This window comes from Saimiri boliviensis, chromosome X (genome assembly GCF_048565385.1).
Source record: "Saimiri boliviensis isolate mSaiBol1 chromosome X, mSaiBol1.pri, whole genome shotgun sequence".
NCBI lineage: Eukaryota > Metazoa > Chordata > Mammalia > Primates > Cebidae > Saimiri > Saimiri boliviensis.
In genome coordinates, this window is record NC_133470.1 from 23,110,137 (window position 1) to 23,128,451 (window position 18,315).

At 37.7% G+C, this 18,315-nt stretch overlaps 1 long non-coding RNA gene across 2 annotated transcripts in view; it reads right to left on the reverse strand.

Moving 5' to 3' along the window:
- Positions 1-18,315, reverse strand: part of LOC141582793 (uncharacterized) — a 257,832-nt gene that overhangs the window by 215,762 nt on the left and 23,755 nt on the right. For both annotated transcript variants that reach the window (XR_012515679.1, XR_012515678.1), the window contains exons 3-4: positions 16,951-17,146; positions 14,313-14,387 (exon numbers count right to left, since the gene is read on the reverse strand). This is a non-coding gene — a long non-coding RNA (uncharacterized LOC141582793). The remainder of the gene's footprint in view (positions 1-14,312; positions 14,388-16,950; positions 17,147-18,315) is intronic.

The window sequence follows — 18,315 nt, forward strand, 5'->3', positions numbered from 1 at the left end:
CCAAATAATGATTTTATAACATTGTACAAATTCAAGATTCTGCAATCATTTATTTGTCATGTTCCTAAAATGTCATTTAATTCAGAAGTGTATCACCTTCATGACATTGACATATTGGAAGCATTTAGATCAATTTTTTATAGACTGTCCTACCATTCAGATTTCTATAATTGTTTCCACATGATCAGATTCTGTTTAAACATATTTGGTAAAATTTCTACAAGGGTGATACATGATTTCCTTTGCATCACATCAAGGAGACACATAATGTCAGTTATGTCATCATTGCAGACAACTTAAGTTGGGGTTCTCCATAATATCCTTTGTAAAGTTGCCCTTTTACTTTTGCAGTTACACATAATCAGTGGGGTGACAATTTTTTCTTCAACTTTTAAGTTCCAGAGTACATGTGCAGGATGTGCATGTTTGTTATATAGGTAAACGTGGGCCATGGTGGTATGCTGCACAGAGAAATCCATCCCCTAGGTATTAAGCCAAGCATGCAATACCTATTCTTCCTGATGCTTTTCCTCCCCTACCCTCCCCAACAGACCCCAGTGTGTGTTGTCATCCATGTCCCTGCAAAGGACATGATCTTGTTCTTTTTATGACTGCATAGTATTCAGTGGTGCATATGTACCACATTTTCTTTACCAGTCTATCACTGATGGACATTTGGGTTGGTTCCATGTGTCTGCTATTGTGACTAGTGTTAAAATGAACATATGCATGCATGTTTCTTTATAACAGAATGATTTATGTTCTTTAGTTTTATACCCAGTAATGGGATTCCTGGGTCAAATGGTATTTCTGCTTCTAGATCTTTGAGGACTCACCACATTGTCTTCCATACTTGAACTAATTTTCACTACCATCAACAGTGTAAAATTGTTCCTTTTTCTTCGTAACCTCGCCAGCATCTGCTGTTTCTTGACTTTTTAATAATCACCATTCTGACTGGTGTGAGATGATATCTCATTGCAGTTTTGATTTGCATTTTTCTAATGATCAGTGATGGTAAGTTTTTTTTTTTTTCATACGTTTTTGGGACACATGTATGTCTTCTTTTGAGAAGTTTCTGGTCATATCCTTTACCCACTTTTTAATGAGTGTTTTTTTCTTGTAAATTTATTTAAGTCTCTTGTAGACTCTAGATATTAGACCCTTTTCAGATGAATAGATTGCAAAAATTTTCTCCCTTTCTGTAGGTTGGGGAAGTTCTTCTGGACAATATCCTGAAGTATGTTTTCCAACTTGGTTCTGTTCTCCCCATCTCTTTCAAGTACCCTAATCAGAAATAGGTTTGGTCTCTTATATAATCTCATATTCCTCCGAGGTTTTGTTCATTCCTTTTCAGTTCTTTTCTCTATTCTTATCTGCCTATCTTATCTCAGAAGGATAGTCTTCAAACTCTGAGATTCTTTCCTCCACTTAGTCTATCCTGCTGTTGATATTTGTGATTGCATTGTGAAGTTCTCATGTTTTTCAGCTCATCAAGTCAGTTATGTTCTTCTCTAAACTGGTTATTAGTTCCTGTATTGTTTAATCATGATTCTCAACTTCTTGGCATTGGATTACAACATACTCCATTAGCTCAGTGAAGTTTGTTATTACTCACCTTCTGAAGCCTACTTCTGTCAGTTCTGCCATCTCAGCCTCAGCCCAGTTCTGTCCTTGCTGGAGAGGTGTTGCAGTCATTTGGAGGATATGAAGAATTCTGGCTTTTTGAGAGTTTTCAGCATTTTTGCATCGATTCTTCTTCATCTTCGTGGGCTTATTTACTTTCTATCTTTGACGTTGCTGATCTTTAATAAGGTTTTTGGAGGTGTCTTTTTTGTTGATGTTATTGTTGCATTCTATTGGTTTTCTTTGAATAGTCAGACCCCTCTTCCATAGGGCTGCTGCAGTTTACTGGGGGTCCACTCCAGACCCTAATCATGTGGGTCCCTTCCACACCTGGAGGTATCACCAGGGAAGGCTGCAAAACACCAGATATGGCAGCCTGCTCCTTCCTCTGGGAGTTCCATCTCAGAGGGGCACTGACCTGAAAGCTCCTGAATGGTCCTGTAAGAGGTGTCTGGAGAACCCTGTTGTGGGGAGTCTCACCCAGTCAGGAGGAATGGGATCAGGGACCTCCTCAAAAAAGCAGTCTGGCTGCCCCTTGGCACAGCGGGTACACTACACTGGGGGAAATCCCCCTTGTCCAGACCACTTGGACTCTCCAGAGCCAGCAGGCAGGAAAGACTAAGTCAGCTGAAACATGGAGACCACGGCTGCCCCTTTGCCCAGGGGCTCCATCCCAGGAAGATCAGAGTTCTGTCTTTAATACCCTGGCTGGAGTTGTTGAAATTCTCTCAGGGAGGCCCCGCCTGGTGAGAAGAGATGGATAAGGTTCTTACTTAAAGAAACAGTCTGGCCACAATCTGCCACAGTCTGCTACAGTAGCTGTGCTGCACTGTAGAGAATAGAATTCCGCCAGATTCAGATTGCCCAGACTCCAAGGAGCTGGCAGGTGAAAACGACCAACTGGAGCTGCAGTGATGGTGACTGCCCCTCCCCAATGGGAACTCAGTCATTTCTTTGGCAGTCTTCAGCCTGCTGCCGCTGGCCAGCTGGAATTCCAAGCTAGTGAGTGTTAATTTGTGAGGTGCTATGGGAGTGGAGCACTGCTTGGCTCCCTGGCTTCAGCCCCCTCTCTAGGGGAATGGTCAGATCTCCTGCCTCACAGGAATTCCTGGGCCGTAGTATGAAGAAACTTCTGTGTCTCCAAGCCTGCCTGAGCTGCCAAGAGTCCACATAGCTCTGTGCTTTGGACCCAAGGCCCTAGTGGCATGGGCTCATGAGGGGATTGCCTGACCCATGGGTTGCAAAGATCTGTGGGAAAAGCATGGTTTCCTGGTCAGGATGGCAAATCAGCCACCACCTCCTTTGTCTGGGGATGGGGGCTCCCCAGGTTCCTGGCCACTCTTGGGCAGGGCGTTGCCTGTCCCTGCTTTTCCTTGCTCTGAATAGGTTGTGCCAACCACCTAGTCTGTCCCAATGTGAAAACCTGAATATCTCAATTGAAGGTACAGAATTCACTTGCCATTTTCCTTCTTTGTGAGTGCCATGGACTGCAGCTGCTTCTAATCAGCCATCTTGGCCCAGGGTGACAGTTTTTGACAGAGTGGAAAGTTCAGGTCCCCCAAAACTTTTACCCAATGGCTTTAGCATCCATTAATGATCCCTGCCTAAATCAGTTATCACTTTGCTCATTTATAATTGTCAGTTTCTAATTGTTTTATTCACTCTATTTTGGCCATCATTCTTTCATAAAAAGAACTTTCACTCCTCTTATTGTTCCCTCTTTTTGAATACTAACATGGATTCAATGCTTTTTGTTTCTCAATTGTATTTTCTGTGTTACAGCTTTTACTGTCACTATCTTTTTTTCCCCCTATATTGCCCAGGCTGGAGTGCAGTGGCAGGAACTTGGCTCACTGCAATCTCCACCCACTGGGTTCAAGTGATCAAGTGATTCTCATGTGTCAGCCTCCTGAGTAGCTGGGATTACAAGTGCATGCCACCATGCCCGGCTAACATTTTTTTGTATTTTTAGTAGAGACAAGGTCTTGCCATGTTGGCTAAGCTAGTCTCAAACTCCGGACTTCAAATGATCTGCCTGCCTTGGCCTCCCAAAATGCTGGGATTTCAGGTGTGAGCCACCGTGCCTGGCCTCACTATTCTATTTGATGCTCAGTTGAACCACATGTGGCCAGTGGAAGCCCTTTTAAGCTGACATGCTCTAACTGATATTAGAGCAAGTCTTTGGCCAAAAAGTTGTAGACTCTGCTCTTTCCATACTCAGACCTAGAATCAGTTGTCTATCCAATGAGGACTGGTTCTTTTCAGTAAGTAATGGTATTTGGAAAGAAACATTTGAGTAGCAAATGTTGTGACAGTAATAAATTTGTTGCCTCTCAGTTCTAGTTGCACACTTCAATATATATATACTCTGTGGTAATAAACAGCATTCCTTCGTTTCTCCTATAAAGTGGGAATGATGTTAGGCTTTCTTCAGAGGCACTCATTGCAATGAGCACCTCTGTATCAGTCTGAGCCCAATCAGCATACAGAAATCACAATGTGGCTTAAAGAGGGGAAGATTAATAAAAAGAATTATTAGGTAATAATAGATGACTATAAGATGTAAAGAAACTCTATATGGTACTCTGGCTAAAGGACAGTACTGAAAGAAGGGCAAAGTTGGAAGAGGGCCCTGCCCCAAGGTTGCAGTGAGCCAAGTTCCCTCCACTGCACTCCAGCCTGGGCAACACAGCAAGACTCTGTCTAAAAAAAAAAAAAAAAAAAAAAAAAAAAAAAAGATAGTGACAGTAAAAGCTATAATATTTAGAATGGTGATTATTAAAAAATCTGGAGGCAACAGATGCTGGAGAGGATGTGGAGAAATAGGAATGCTTTTACACTGTTCTTGGGAGTATAAATTAGTTCAACCATTGTGGAAGACAGTGTGACAATTCCTCAAGGTTTTAGACTATTTGACCCAGCAATCCCATTACTGGGTATATACCCAAAGGATTATAAATTGTTCTATCATAAAGACACATGCACACATATGTTAATCGTGGTACTGTTTACAATAGCAAAGACCTGAAACCAACCCAAATGCCCATCAATGATAGACTGTATAAAGAAAATGTGGCATATATATATATACCATGGAATACTACGCAGCCATACAAAAGATGAATTCATGTCCTATGTAGGTACATGGATGAATCTGGAAATCATCATTCTCAGCAAACTGACACAAGAACAGAAAACCAAATGCCGCATGTTCTTACTCATAGATGAGTGCTGAACAATGAGAACACATGGACACAGGGAAAAGAGCATCACACACTGGGGTCTGTTGAGGGGGCTATGGGAGGGACAGTGGTGGGTGGGGAGGTTGGGGAGGAATAACATGGGGAGAAATGCCTGAGGTAGGTGATGGGGGGATGGAGGCAGCAAACCACCATGACAGGTGTTTACTTATGCACCAGTCCTGCAAGATCGGCACATGCACTCCAGAACTTAAAGTATATATATATATATATATATATATAAAAGAACTAAATTAACAGAGTAAAGAAAAATGTCAGCAGGTGTGAGATTTGCCATTTGTCATTGAAATATCTTTCTGCTGGGGAACCTTGTCATTTTATTAGAGAAAAAAGTTGGAAGGTTGTTTTAGATATGCCATAGCACTCTGTTGGCATGAAATACTGGACACAGAGGAGGCTCATTGGGAGGAAAGAGCATAAGATTTGAACAGAAGAGTGCAGTTTGAATTCAAGCTTTGCCACATTCTTGCTGCATCACAGTGATACAATTACCTTAGCCTCACAGAGCCTCAGGTTTTATTGCCAGCAAAACGGAGATGATAATGGCTTTTTGAATGGTCATTATAAGGATTAAATGGAAAAAAAATCCACAAATCCACCAGTCCACATTTATTTATGAAAATGATGACAGTATATCTGTTTGGCATGAGCATGTCTACTCACAAATGAGAACATATTTTTGCTAATGTATCCATTCAATCTGTAATAGGATTTATGTTTGCTGATTTTTCTCGGTGCTAAATTTGTAGCATTGGTGAATAAATCCCGAATCATACAAGTATAATATGTTATGCCTTTCCAGAATAGTGTTATGCCCTGAAAGGAATAGGAAAAAATGCCGTGATGTATGTATTTTTAGGCAAAGGAGAGTACAATCTATTGGAGAAAAAAAAATTGATCAAATTGGAATAATACTCATAGAATCATCAAAATATGAGTTAGCTTGAGTTATAGGTGTTATACAATAATTTAAATATTTTGCTGACATAATTATCAATTTTTAATTCACTGCTTTTTGTATTCTAGACCAGCGGTCTCCAATCCCTGGGCTGTGAACCATGGCCCGTTAGAAATCGGGCAACCCAGCACGAGGAGAGCAGCAGGTGGGTGACCATTACCATCTGAGCTCCACCTCCTGTCAGATCAGCGGAGGCTTTAGATTCTCATGGAAGAGCAAGCCCTATTGTAAACTGTGTATGTGAGGGATCTAGGTTGCATCCTCATGAAAATCTAACTAATGCCTGATGATCCGGGGTGGAACAGTTTCATCCTGAAACCACCCTTCTCCTCCACCAAGACTGTCTGTAGAAAAATTATCTTCCTCAAAACTGGCTCCTGGTGACAAAAAGTTGCGGACCACAGTTCTAGACCACTGTTTCATTAAATATAATTTCCATTTCTTGTCCAATATTATAGTTAATTTATTTCAAATGTAAGTATGTATTAATACATAATAACATGTATGTACTTTGTGTAAAAATTAAGCATGACAATAAAATAAGTACCTAAGAACCCACCATCCAACTTAAGAACTGGAACATAATATACTGCTTTTATTTATAGACTCTATTTTAGATATTTATCCTGCCTCATTGTCAGAGGTAACCACTGTTTTAAATGCTGTGTTTATTTCTCCATTGCTATAAAAATATTATCATAATATAACATTAATTGATACCTTTACCCCCTCCCAAATGATTTTAAAATAAGCTATCTTTTGACGAGTTTTATTGTATTTTGATTCTGTTCATGTAAAGATCAGACATTACTTTGTTTAAGTTTCTTTAATTTTCAACTCTTCATGAATCTCTTCCTTTCAGAGATTTCTTTATTTACTACTGAATCTGAACCTTTAGAATTTCTATTAGACTGTGTCTGCTGATGGAAAATTCTAGTTTTAGCTTCATTTTGTTTTGTTTCCTTTACATTAGTTCTGGGAAAATGTTTTACCTAGATATGCATATAGGATTTATTTTACTTTTTTGAAAGGCAAATTGAACAAATCATTCTATTTTCTCCTGAATTCTACTGTGACTTACAGTCTGTCTCCCTTTTGAAAATTATCTATCTAATTTTCATTAGATTATTTTGGCTATGTGGGCTCTTTTCTTTCCGTTTTTTATTGTTTCACTATGTGTCTAGTGAGAGTGTGTGTGTCTGCATGCACATATGTATTTAACGTGGATGGAGATTTGTTGGATTACTTGAATCTGTGGAATATTATCTTTCATCAGTTTTACAATATTTTTCAGCCATTCTCTATTCAAATATTGCCTTTTCTCCTTTAATTTCCATTTTCTAACTAATATTAACTATATATTCTATCTGCTTACTGTATCCTCTATGACTTTTATCTTGTTTTGGTTTTTTTTTTTTTTTTTTGATATTGAGTTTCACTCTTGTTACCCAGGCTGGAGTGCAATGGCGCGATCTCGGCTCACCGCAACCTCCGCCTCCTGGGTTCAGGCAATTCTCCTGCCTCAGCCTCCTGAGTAGCTGGGATTACAGGCATGCGCCACCATGCCCAGCTAATTTTTGTATTTTTAGTAGAGACAGAGTTTCACCATGTTGACCAGGATGGTCTCGATCTCTTGACCTCATGATCCACCCACCTCGGCCTCCCAAAGTGCTGGGATTACAGGCTTGAGCCACCACGCCCGGCCTTCTTGTTTTGTATTTTTAAATGTGCTTTATTCTAAGTATTTTTCTGACATTTTCCAGTTCACCAGTACTCTTTATAAATATTCACTGACTTGCTTCCAGTTCACTAATTGCAAGTTGTAAAAATGGCAAGCATTAATAATTATTAGATGCATACAGTGCATTACAATGTAGCAGCATCTTCTAAACAGTAAATCACCCTTTAACACAATAAAATCATAAGAACTATATGATACAATGGACTATAGAGACCCAGAAAGAGGAAGGTGAGAGTGGGGCTAGGGATACAAAACTACACATTAGGTACAATGTACACTAATCAGGTGACACATGCACTAAAATCTCAGAATTTACTGCTATATGATTCATCCATATAACAACAACAACAAAAAAAAACTGTACTCCAAAAGCTATTGAAATAAAAATGTAAAAATAATTTTTAAATTATACAAAAATATGAATAACATAAAGAAGGTGAAAATGAAAATTATTATACATAGTAGTATCAAGTCAGAAAAGTATTCTATGGATGACACAAAAATAATGTAAAACTATGATACAAACCTAATTCATGTCTGGATTTTGTTGACACAGCATGGAATCTAAATCTACTTACTATATTATTTTACTTGGTATATTTATATTTAAAGAGTTAAGATATTGTTTGTTAACTGCACATATAAAATCCTAACCAAATTTATATTTAAATAATTATAATATTCCTTTCATTTCTGTTATGAATTTAATGTGGTCCCCCAAAGTTCTAACACCCCATGTGATTGTATTTGGAGATAGGGCATTTATGGAAATAATGAAAGTTAAATGTGATCATAAGGATGGAGTCCTAATCTGATAAAATTAGTGTTCACATAAGAAGAGAAACCAGAGCACTCTCTCTCTTTTTCTCCCAACACACGCTTAGGAAATGCCATGTGAGAGTACAGAGAGAACGTGGCCATGCAAACCAAGAAGAAAGCCCTCACTCAAAAGTGACTATTCTGACACCTTCATCTTTGACTTCTAGCCTGCAGAACTGTGAGAACATAACGTTCTGTTATGTAAACAAATCAGTTTATGGTATTTTGTTATGTCAGCATGAGTAGACTAATGCACTCTATTTGAAAAGCAAAATTTCATTCCTGAGTCTGCAACTCTGAGTTCATTCTTTCTTCACACTTCTTTTTGAAACCTTTAAGTTCAGAGGTACAAGTGCAGGTTTATTACATAGGTAAACTTGTGTCCTGAGGGATTGTTGTACAGATTATTACCCAGCTATTAAGCTTAGTTCCCATAAGTAATTTTTCCTGATTCTCTCTCTCCTCCCATCCTCCATCCTCTAAAAGGCCCCAATGTGTGTTATTTCCCTCTATGTGTCCATGTGCTCTCATCAGTTAGTTCCCTGTTATAAGTGAGAACATGTGGTATTTGGTTTTCTGTTCTTGTGTTAGCATGCTAAGGATAATAGCCTTTAGCTCCATCCATGTGTCTGCAAAGAACATGATCTCAATCATTTTTATGGCTGCATAATATTCCATGGTGTATATGCATCACATTTTCTTTAGCCAGTCTACCATTGATGGATATTTAGGTTGAATCCATGTCTTTGATATTGTGAATAGTGCTGCAATGAACACATGTGTACATCTATCTCTGTAACAGAATGATTTATATTCCTTTGGTTATATGCCCAATAATGGGATTTCTGTGTGGAATGGTTTTTCTGCCTCTAGATTTTTGAGGAATCGCCATGCTCTCTTCCACAATGGCTGAAGTAATTTACACTCCTTCCGACAGTGTAAAAGCATTCCTTTTTTTTTTTTTCATAACCTCACCAGCATCTGTTATTTTTGACTTTTTTATACTTTATGTTCTGGGATACATGTGCAAAATGTGCAGATTTGTTACATAGATATACATGTGCCATGGTGGTTTGTTGCATCCATCAATCTGTCATCTACATTAGGTATTTCTCCTAATGCTATCCCTCCCCTAGCAAGACTGGTTCAATGTAAGCAAATCCGTAAATGTGATTCACCACATAAACATAATTGAAAACAAAAACCATGTGATTATGTCAATAGGCACAGAAAAAGCTTCAGATGAAATCCAACATCCCTTCATAATAAAAACCCTCAACAGACCAGGCATCAAATGCCCATACTGCAAAATAATACAATTCATATACAACAAACCCTCAGCCAACATCAAACTGAATGGGGAAAGCTTGAACCATTCCCCTTGAGAACTGGAACAAGACAAGGATGACCACTCTCAGCATTCCTATTCAAAATAGAACTGTAAGTTCTAGCCAGAGCAATCAGGCAAGACAAAGAAATAAAAGGCATTCATACAGGAAAACACCAAATAAAAGTATCTCTCTTCACAGAGAATGAGATCATATCATTTGCAGGGACATAAATGGAGCCGGAGGCCAATACCCTTAGCAAACTAACACAGGAACAGAAAACCAAATACTGCATGTTCACACCTATAAGTGGGAGCTAAATGGTAAGAACACATGGACTCAGAGAGGAAAACAACAGACACCAGAGCCTGTCGGAGGGTGGATGGTGGAAGAAGGGAGAGGATCAGGAAAAATAACTAATACAATTTTAATAGGAGTTAGAGCAGGTCATATAACCTGAGCCAATCTAGCCATTCTATCTAGGCAGATAAGTCAAACTGGACATCCCAACAAGTAAGCAGAAGACAACATTATGGTACAACTAACAGACATCTAGGCAAACAGGCAGTCAGACTAAGGACAACACACTGGAAAAAATATTCTACTCTCTTTATAACTAAATATCATACAATGATACTTACAGTATTAATAATAATAACTACTATTTCTTGACCTCTGACTATATGTTAGGCATCTGCTGTGTGCATTTCCTATACTCTCTCTTATTGAGGTCAGTCTTCTTGGTCTTACGTTACGGAAGAGAAAACTAAAACTCAGAGAAGGCAATATTCATAGTTTTGCAATTAGTCAGGGGGAGAAATGTGGTTTAAACCCAGGTTTGCAGAACTTCAGGTTTCCTGTTTTTTTACCACGAAAGGTGTCACCTTCTAGAAAGACTTGGTTACTAGACAGGCTACCAAGAAAATCTGCCCCAAACAAGCAAGCAAACAAAAAAAATAATTTTCTGAATTCGGATGCAGCAATTATCTTAGGATCCTTTGTCAGTAGTGGGACTAAAATTCAAAGTAGGACAAGTAGTAAAAATATCTTCATGCTGAAGGCAATATTATGGGTTAAGATCAGATAAATTTAAATATTTAGATTCATTTAATTTGTGTTTTTTTCAATGATTTTCATGGTTTCATTCACCACCAACCCCCAGTTTTACTGAGGTTTAATTGACAAATACAAAGTGTATAAATCTTCACATAGTTGGCTGTTGTTACTGTGGCTGTTTTGTGGTGGAAATGCTTCAGATCCACTCACTTGTTTTTAAAATAAGTCATATGATCAGAAGTCTTTCCACACTGGTGGTTCTCATTTCTTCCCTGAAATCCATTCTTGTGTATTTTCTGCTCTACTCTAGATCCCAGAGCGTTGACCTCTACAGAGGACATAAGATAACTTGTCCTCAGGATTCTGGTTGGATTTGACCAATAAAATTGAACCAGTAGGAGACTGGAGTGTGGGAAGACAGAGAAGGCGGGAAAGTATGCCTGCCCACTTCCTCTGCCCCTCACCCCAGTCATGGCAGTGATTGCTTTCCTTCACTTCTACAGTTCTGATAGGCAGTCCTTTTCTGGCCATGACTATAACTCTCACAAGGCTCTAGTCACACTGCTCTGCTTTTTGCCCCCTCAAATCTGCTGTTGTTAATCCATGGAGTCTTGCCATCCCTTATCAGATGTCTTACACTACCCATATCTCTATACTTCATTCCTTTTTTGAATTCTTTTCAGTTAAACCCTTCCCAATTTGTCATGTATTTTCTGCTCAGAACATTAATACGAAAGGTGATCATATACCACAGGTTACATCTACTATTATGGGGTAGTTGAATACTCATGTTTCACTCTCAAAATATCATGGTTTGGGGTTGTCATATGGTCATTCTATTGATATTTCACATAAGTATTCATTGCAAGTTCTTTTTATTATTTGAAACCCAAAACAATGTTGGAATCTGTAATTGAATTCACAGAGGCAGGATGGTAAAACAGACAATGCTTCTGACTCAGAAAGAGGAGGATTTTACTCATTAGCTCTGTAAACTTGAACCACTTAGTTAGTTTCTCTGAACCTGTGACATTAGCTGTAAAAGGAGAATCACAAAACTCACAGTGAAGGGTTGTTTTAAAGGAGCAGAGAATATGTGAAGTTTCTTGAAGATAACATGTACTTAATAATATAAATTATTAAAATTATTTTATTGGAAGACAGGTATTTTTGAGCTCTTGGGGACAGTCCTTGAAATAAAGCAAATACTCAAAAATGTTTAATGGGATAATGTAATGGATGATTTTCAAATGAGAATAAATTACAAATCAATACTGAATTTGTAGTTATATTCAGTTTTGTGATAATTTTCATTTTGTTCTTCTTTCCCAATGCAATTTTTCTTATATTTAAATGAGTTACTAAAACCTAGGCTTTACTGGGCTTTAACTGGTAAATAAAATGTATGTATATTTAAGGTATGCAATGTGAAGTGATCTACATTGTGAAATGAGTACCATGATCAAGATAATTAACATTTTCATAACCTCACATAGTTTCTGATTTTGTAGCGGTTGTTGTTTTGTGGTGAGAATACTTCTGATCTACTCAGTTGTTTTTAAAATGGGTCATATGATCAGAAGCCCTCTCATACTGGTATTGCTATAAAGCCTATGCAATTATTATATTCAATTTCAATTACAATTATGAATATATCTGAGCCTGTTAGCTTGCCTATACTATTAATATGGACATTCAGGCTATACCTGCTTTGTATTAGCCCCCTACTTGGTATGTTCTAGGCAATAAGTCAAGAGGACCAGATAAGAACCTCAGGATATTGCTTTCACACCATTGGCTATAGGCTGATGCAGGATGGAGTGCTTCTTACTCTCAGACCAAAATACTGAACAATTGAGGTGGGACTGCATTTGACTGTGAGAATCAATAAGTATAGCTGTAGGCTTATAAAATTTTATACTGACCTAGGAGTGGCCTAGCATAAGAGAGCTGAGGGATACTAGGCTGTTCCACCAGTCCTACTTTCCATCTTTTCTAGTGGCTCTCTGTATTTATGAATACACTCTATCTTCAGCTCCTTGTTATACGTAGTGTGGTATCTTGACAACATAACCTTTTAATCAGTTATTAAGCTACATTAAGTCACATCAAGAAACATAAATGAAATAATACATGTGAAACCATCATTCTCAGCAAACTGACACAGGAACAGAAGGCCAAACACCATATGTTCTCACTCATAGGTGGGTGTTGAACAATGAGAACACGTGGACTCAGAGAGAGGAGCATCACACACTGGGGGCAGTTGGGGAGGTTAGGGGAGAGACAGCAGGGGTGGTGTGGGGAGGGATAACATGGGGAGAAATGCCAGACATAGTATGCATCTAAAGTAAAATAAAAATAAAAATAAATAAATAAAATTGATCTTCAATCCAGCAAAAAATAAAAGATAATTTATACAAACTATATCTAGCACATAATACATAGGTAAAGCACATATGTTGCATAGCTATTAAAAGTCACTCAGTAAATAGAAATTTGCTTTCTTTCTTTTTACTATAAATGAGATATTTTGCTAGGTGCTGTAAGGAGTACTATATTGGTCATATAGGATGGTGTTCTATCCTAGAAGACATACAGCCTAGTTGGGGAGAATCCAGCACTGTTAACTGTGTCACGCATTCATGTGTCAACATGTATTTACTTCTAACTCATTGGCATTAGGCAACACATTGGAGATATAACAATAAATAAACCATGGTATATTTTTTTCAAGAAGTTCACCTTCTCTTGTAATTTTCCTGTTTTCCCACCCATTAATCACCCTAATCAATTACTCTTTCTAAACTTCTGATGTATTTTGTTCAGACATCGTTATAATTTTTATTATAATTATGAATTCACAGATCAATCTTGCCCATTATGTACAAGGTTAATTGCTTGCATTATATTACTGACATAAGGATTGAAGACCTGGCACGGGGTCATGCTAAACATTTATTGTAAATATGTCCCTATTTAGTAGCAATCTTCTGATTTAAGGTGAGCAATGAGCCTTAATTTATAGCTGTTAAAAATGATTCCTTACAGCAAAGAGGAAGGGATATAAACCTAAATGTACCCTCAGGGTACTTTCACTTAGATTTTGGGGTGATGAGTAACTCTTTACCTCCTCCATTTCCTTTTTGTCCCAGCTTTTTAGAATAGTTATATTTCCTTACCAGGCCTCATCATACATGTATTTATTTACTATTAGGTAAATAATAACAGGTATCTAGTAATCCCTTCAACAAAGACACTCAATTTCTCCCCTTTCTCCCCCCATTTATTCTCCATCCTAACTTTTTAATTAGCAATCAAAATATGAGGTACATTAAATTTATTTAATATAGCTTTCCCATAAGTGAAATAGTACCTGCTCTTAAAGAAGAGTGAAAAAGTGAAGGCTGATGGAGGGCACACATCCATATTCAGTAATTTCCCTTGTTTTGTTGTAACAATTTACTGTGTACCAGTTTGTCGAATTAGCTTAATTCCAATGTAGAAATTATTAATAGCTTTACCTTTTTGTTTGTTGTTATCAACCGTGATCCCTTCTCTACCCGTAGATGGCATTTTAGGAGGTTCCCTTAGCTTTCCTGTAAATATATGAAATAAGAATAATCTCATTTGATGCTTCCTAATCATTTTCTGTTCATGAATGGTACAGTATAAATTAGAACTTTAACCTTCCTTTCTGTCCCATCTTCGAGTTTGACACAAGATATATGAACCTGTACTAGGAGAGGGAGAGCAATATGGTCCCTTTCACACTCCTCCGCCTCCTCTCCAGTTTTGCTTTGGGCTGCTTGTCACAGTTGGAGGGAATGAGAATCAGAGGAAGAGGAGCAAATAGCTTTACATAAACTCGGGTATTTTAGTACTCTCTTGATCAAAACTGGCCAGGATGGCCGCTATTATGGAAAGCAATAGAATACTTGGTCTTTCACAGGACAGATTTTGAGAGTTTTTGAAAACACATTTCTCTTTCATGGGCTATGTGTTTTGTGACTTATTTTGTTTTCTCTCTGAGCACTTGCTCTCTGACTTTTTATTGCTGGATCCTCTCATTCTGGCAAACAGCCCTCTTGGAAAAAGTCCCATCAAGATGATTCTGGCATGGATGCCAACTATGCAATAGGAAATTGGCATTTCATTTTTCAAGTGCTAATATAAATGGTATTGTGTTTTTAATTTCAAATTCTAAATTAATATATAAGAAAGCAACTGCCCTTCATGTATTAACACTGTAACCTGCAAACACTTTCTATAATAACTTATTAGTCCCAGGAATTTTTCCTTGATTCTTTAGGACTTTCTGTATAATCACCTCATCTGTAAACAGAGACATTTTGGTTTCTTTCTTCTCAATATTTATACGTTTTATTTCCTTGCATTAGCTAGGACTTCTAGTAGGTTATTGACTAGGAGTGGTGAGAGGGAACACCCTTGCATTTGACACTTTTTCAAGAAAAAAAATAATGAACACTAGTTTTCCTTACACCTTGAAAACAGGGTCTTAAAATCCAAACATCATTATTTCTATATGAACAAAACTTTAATCACATACATTTCTATAAAAAGAAAGGAAATCATATTAACTCAGATTTTACGCCATTGTTTTTGTTAGGTAATAATGTAGTACTTAATATAACATATTAACTGAATGAGAATGACTCATGGTATAATGAAATCCATACTGAACCTCAGCTAGTCATGTGAACAGCCATGTAAAAAGTTTCTTAGAAGTATAGGCAACATTTATTGGAAAAGTCTTACTTCTTACTAGGGATTGATTGCTGTACTTGTTATCTTTTCAATGCCTCACTATTAAATTATATTACTCTCCTGAAATTACCATCTTCTTTCCACTAGGCTCCATGTCTAGGTACAATAACCAGGGTAACACGGGGTAAGCAAATTATCAGTATGCAAGAGTGTAGTAGGTTTCCACAGATGTTAAGACATCACTTCTCCCATCAATAGGCACATCCTCCCTACTTCCAAAATACATGCAAATAAAAAAACCTAGAATTTTGTCCTATTTTAAAAAACACATAATTATAACATGTAAAATGTGTGAATAAAGTAAAACAGGCATTAATGTATGCACATGAAGCTCTCCACTGGACTGGCACAGTGGCTGAAGCCTGTTATCCCAGCACTTTGGGAGGCCAAGGCAGGTTGATCACTTGAGGTAAGGAGTTTGAGACTAGCCTGGCCAACATGGTGAAACCCTGTCTCTACTAAAAATACAAAATTAGCCGGGAGTGATGGTGCATGCCTATAATCCCAGCTACTTGGGAGGCTGAGGCAGGAGAATCGCTTGAACCCAGGAGGCAGAAGTTGCAGAGAGCTGAGATTGCACCATTGCACTCCAGCCTGAGCAGTAAGAGTGAAACTCCATCTCAAAAAATAATAATAATTAAAAAACAAAAGTCTCCACTGGAAATCCTGTACATATGTCAATATAGAGACTATATATAGTATATAGTATATAATAGCTTGGGGTTTGAAGTATGAGTTATTTTCTTTACACTTTACTAACTATAATTTGTGTAAGATTTGAGAAAGCATAGTCTCAAATGCCTAATTACCCTCTGCAGTAGTTAGACATGAGTTCATCTATAATCACGAGATATGTTCAAGGCTGCATACATACTGCTAGAGAGTTGATGGCTGTAAAGTTTGAAAGAAGACAAAAACAGGTAACTAATCTTACTGTAAAAGGAACAATTACGTAGCTACCGTTGTTTCCTTTTGCAATTCTAAAAATAACACTATAGGTAAATCTAGAATATTTTATTCTAAATCTACTGGGCTCTGAACACTTAATTTTCAAAGTGAAATACACTCACTATAAATCAGTAAAAGGTCTGTATTTCATCCTAAGATTTTTTTTAAGTGCTTAACTAAGGAGACACTATAAAGTTGGTCTAGTTTGTCTTCAATGTGATACCCTCTCTCTGAGCTTAACTCCAACCTCAGCATGCTCTCCCTTCTCCCTCACTTTCACTGGCCAGCGTTTTCATGCCTTGCAGAGTTTCTCTTATTAGGGAAAGAATGGAATGATAGACAGATTCGCACACATGTAGATATTATAGATCCTTCCTTCTCAAATTGTGCTCCACAGAAAAAGAAAAACTGACACACCATACTTACCAAGTAAGAATCTGCATTTTCGTAAGTTCCCCACATGGTTTGTACACAATTTAATTGCGTGCATGCGGGAGATTCGCATGCACATTAAAGTTTCAGAAATGCTGGTGGAGATGTTGCTGTTATCCAGAGCAGCGGTTCTCAAAGTGTGATCCCTGGGTGAGGAGTGTCAGCAGGAGCATCAGCATCACCTGGTAACCTATTAGAAATGTAAATTGTCAGGCCCTGCCTCAAACCTACTGATTAGAAACTCCAGGTGTGGGGCCCAGCTGTCTGTGTTTTAACAAGCCCTCCAGGGGATTCTGATGCAGGAAAAAAATTAAGGACCACTGTTCCAGGGTATCTGCATGGAAATAATTGCTAATTTCAGAATCAAATAGCTCGGAACACCATAAAAAGTAGAAAAGGTGGGAGTTTAATCCCGTAGAGCATCCTGGCTTTTCTCCGACTCACAGAATCCTGACATTCAAGAATTTCCCAAACATGCCCTCGGTGTGCTTTTAAAATCCCTTGATACCAATTGGTCTAATTTAAGAATTCTGCTCTATTACTTTAGCTATTTTAAACTGAAATTTCGCACAACCAGACGCCAGTTTGTATAGCAATTTTAGTTAGCTGCTTATAATATGAAGAAGATCATTGACTTACTGGAATTACTTCACTAACTTAGAGTTTCTACAAAATTGAACTCGAAATCTTGTGCTCGCCTAATTCATTGCCCAGGTGCCCCTTGTTTAACTTTAGTGCCACTGTTTTAAAATCTAAATAGTATCTGGTTTCTGTCAAAAATTGTGCTTTTCTCCGTGTGTCAATTTACTGCTATTTCAGACCATAGTCTATCGCCAGAAAATATCACTGCAAGGAGGTGTTCTTCACTGGATTTAATATGCTTTCCAATTCAATAAGGGGTGATGATTAATGCAGTTTAGACTCCAATGTAAACAAGAATCATATGAAAGTATGATTATACTGCATTGGTAGTGATATTGCAGAATAACGAAGTTTACTACTGTGAAAGTAATTGCAATGTTTTTATAATTTTAACATAGCCTCCAGTATTCTTCCAAGACTAAACAATGGATTAAGGGACTATCTAGGCAAGAGTCATCTGCATTATTCAAATAACTTGTCTGCTGTTATTTAAAGTCTTTTCTCAGTGTTGAACAAGAGAAAATTGCTCTTTGCTTAAATGCTTTTTCAACAGTATAACTCTTAGTTCATTTCACTGTTATGCCATTAAATTAGTTGCTTTTACTTTCAACAATGACAATTTTGTTTCAAACCATCAAATACTTGTTCTGCATTACACATAGGTATTAAGGAATTAGCCTTGATGCCGAAGATAACTGGAGTGACGACTTGACACAT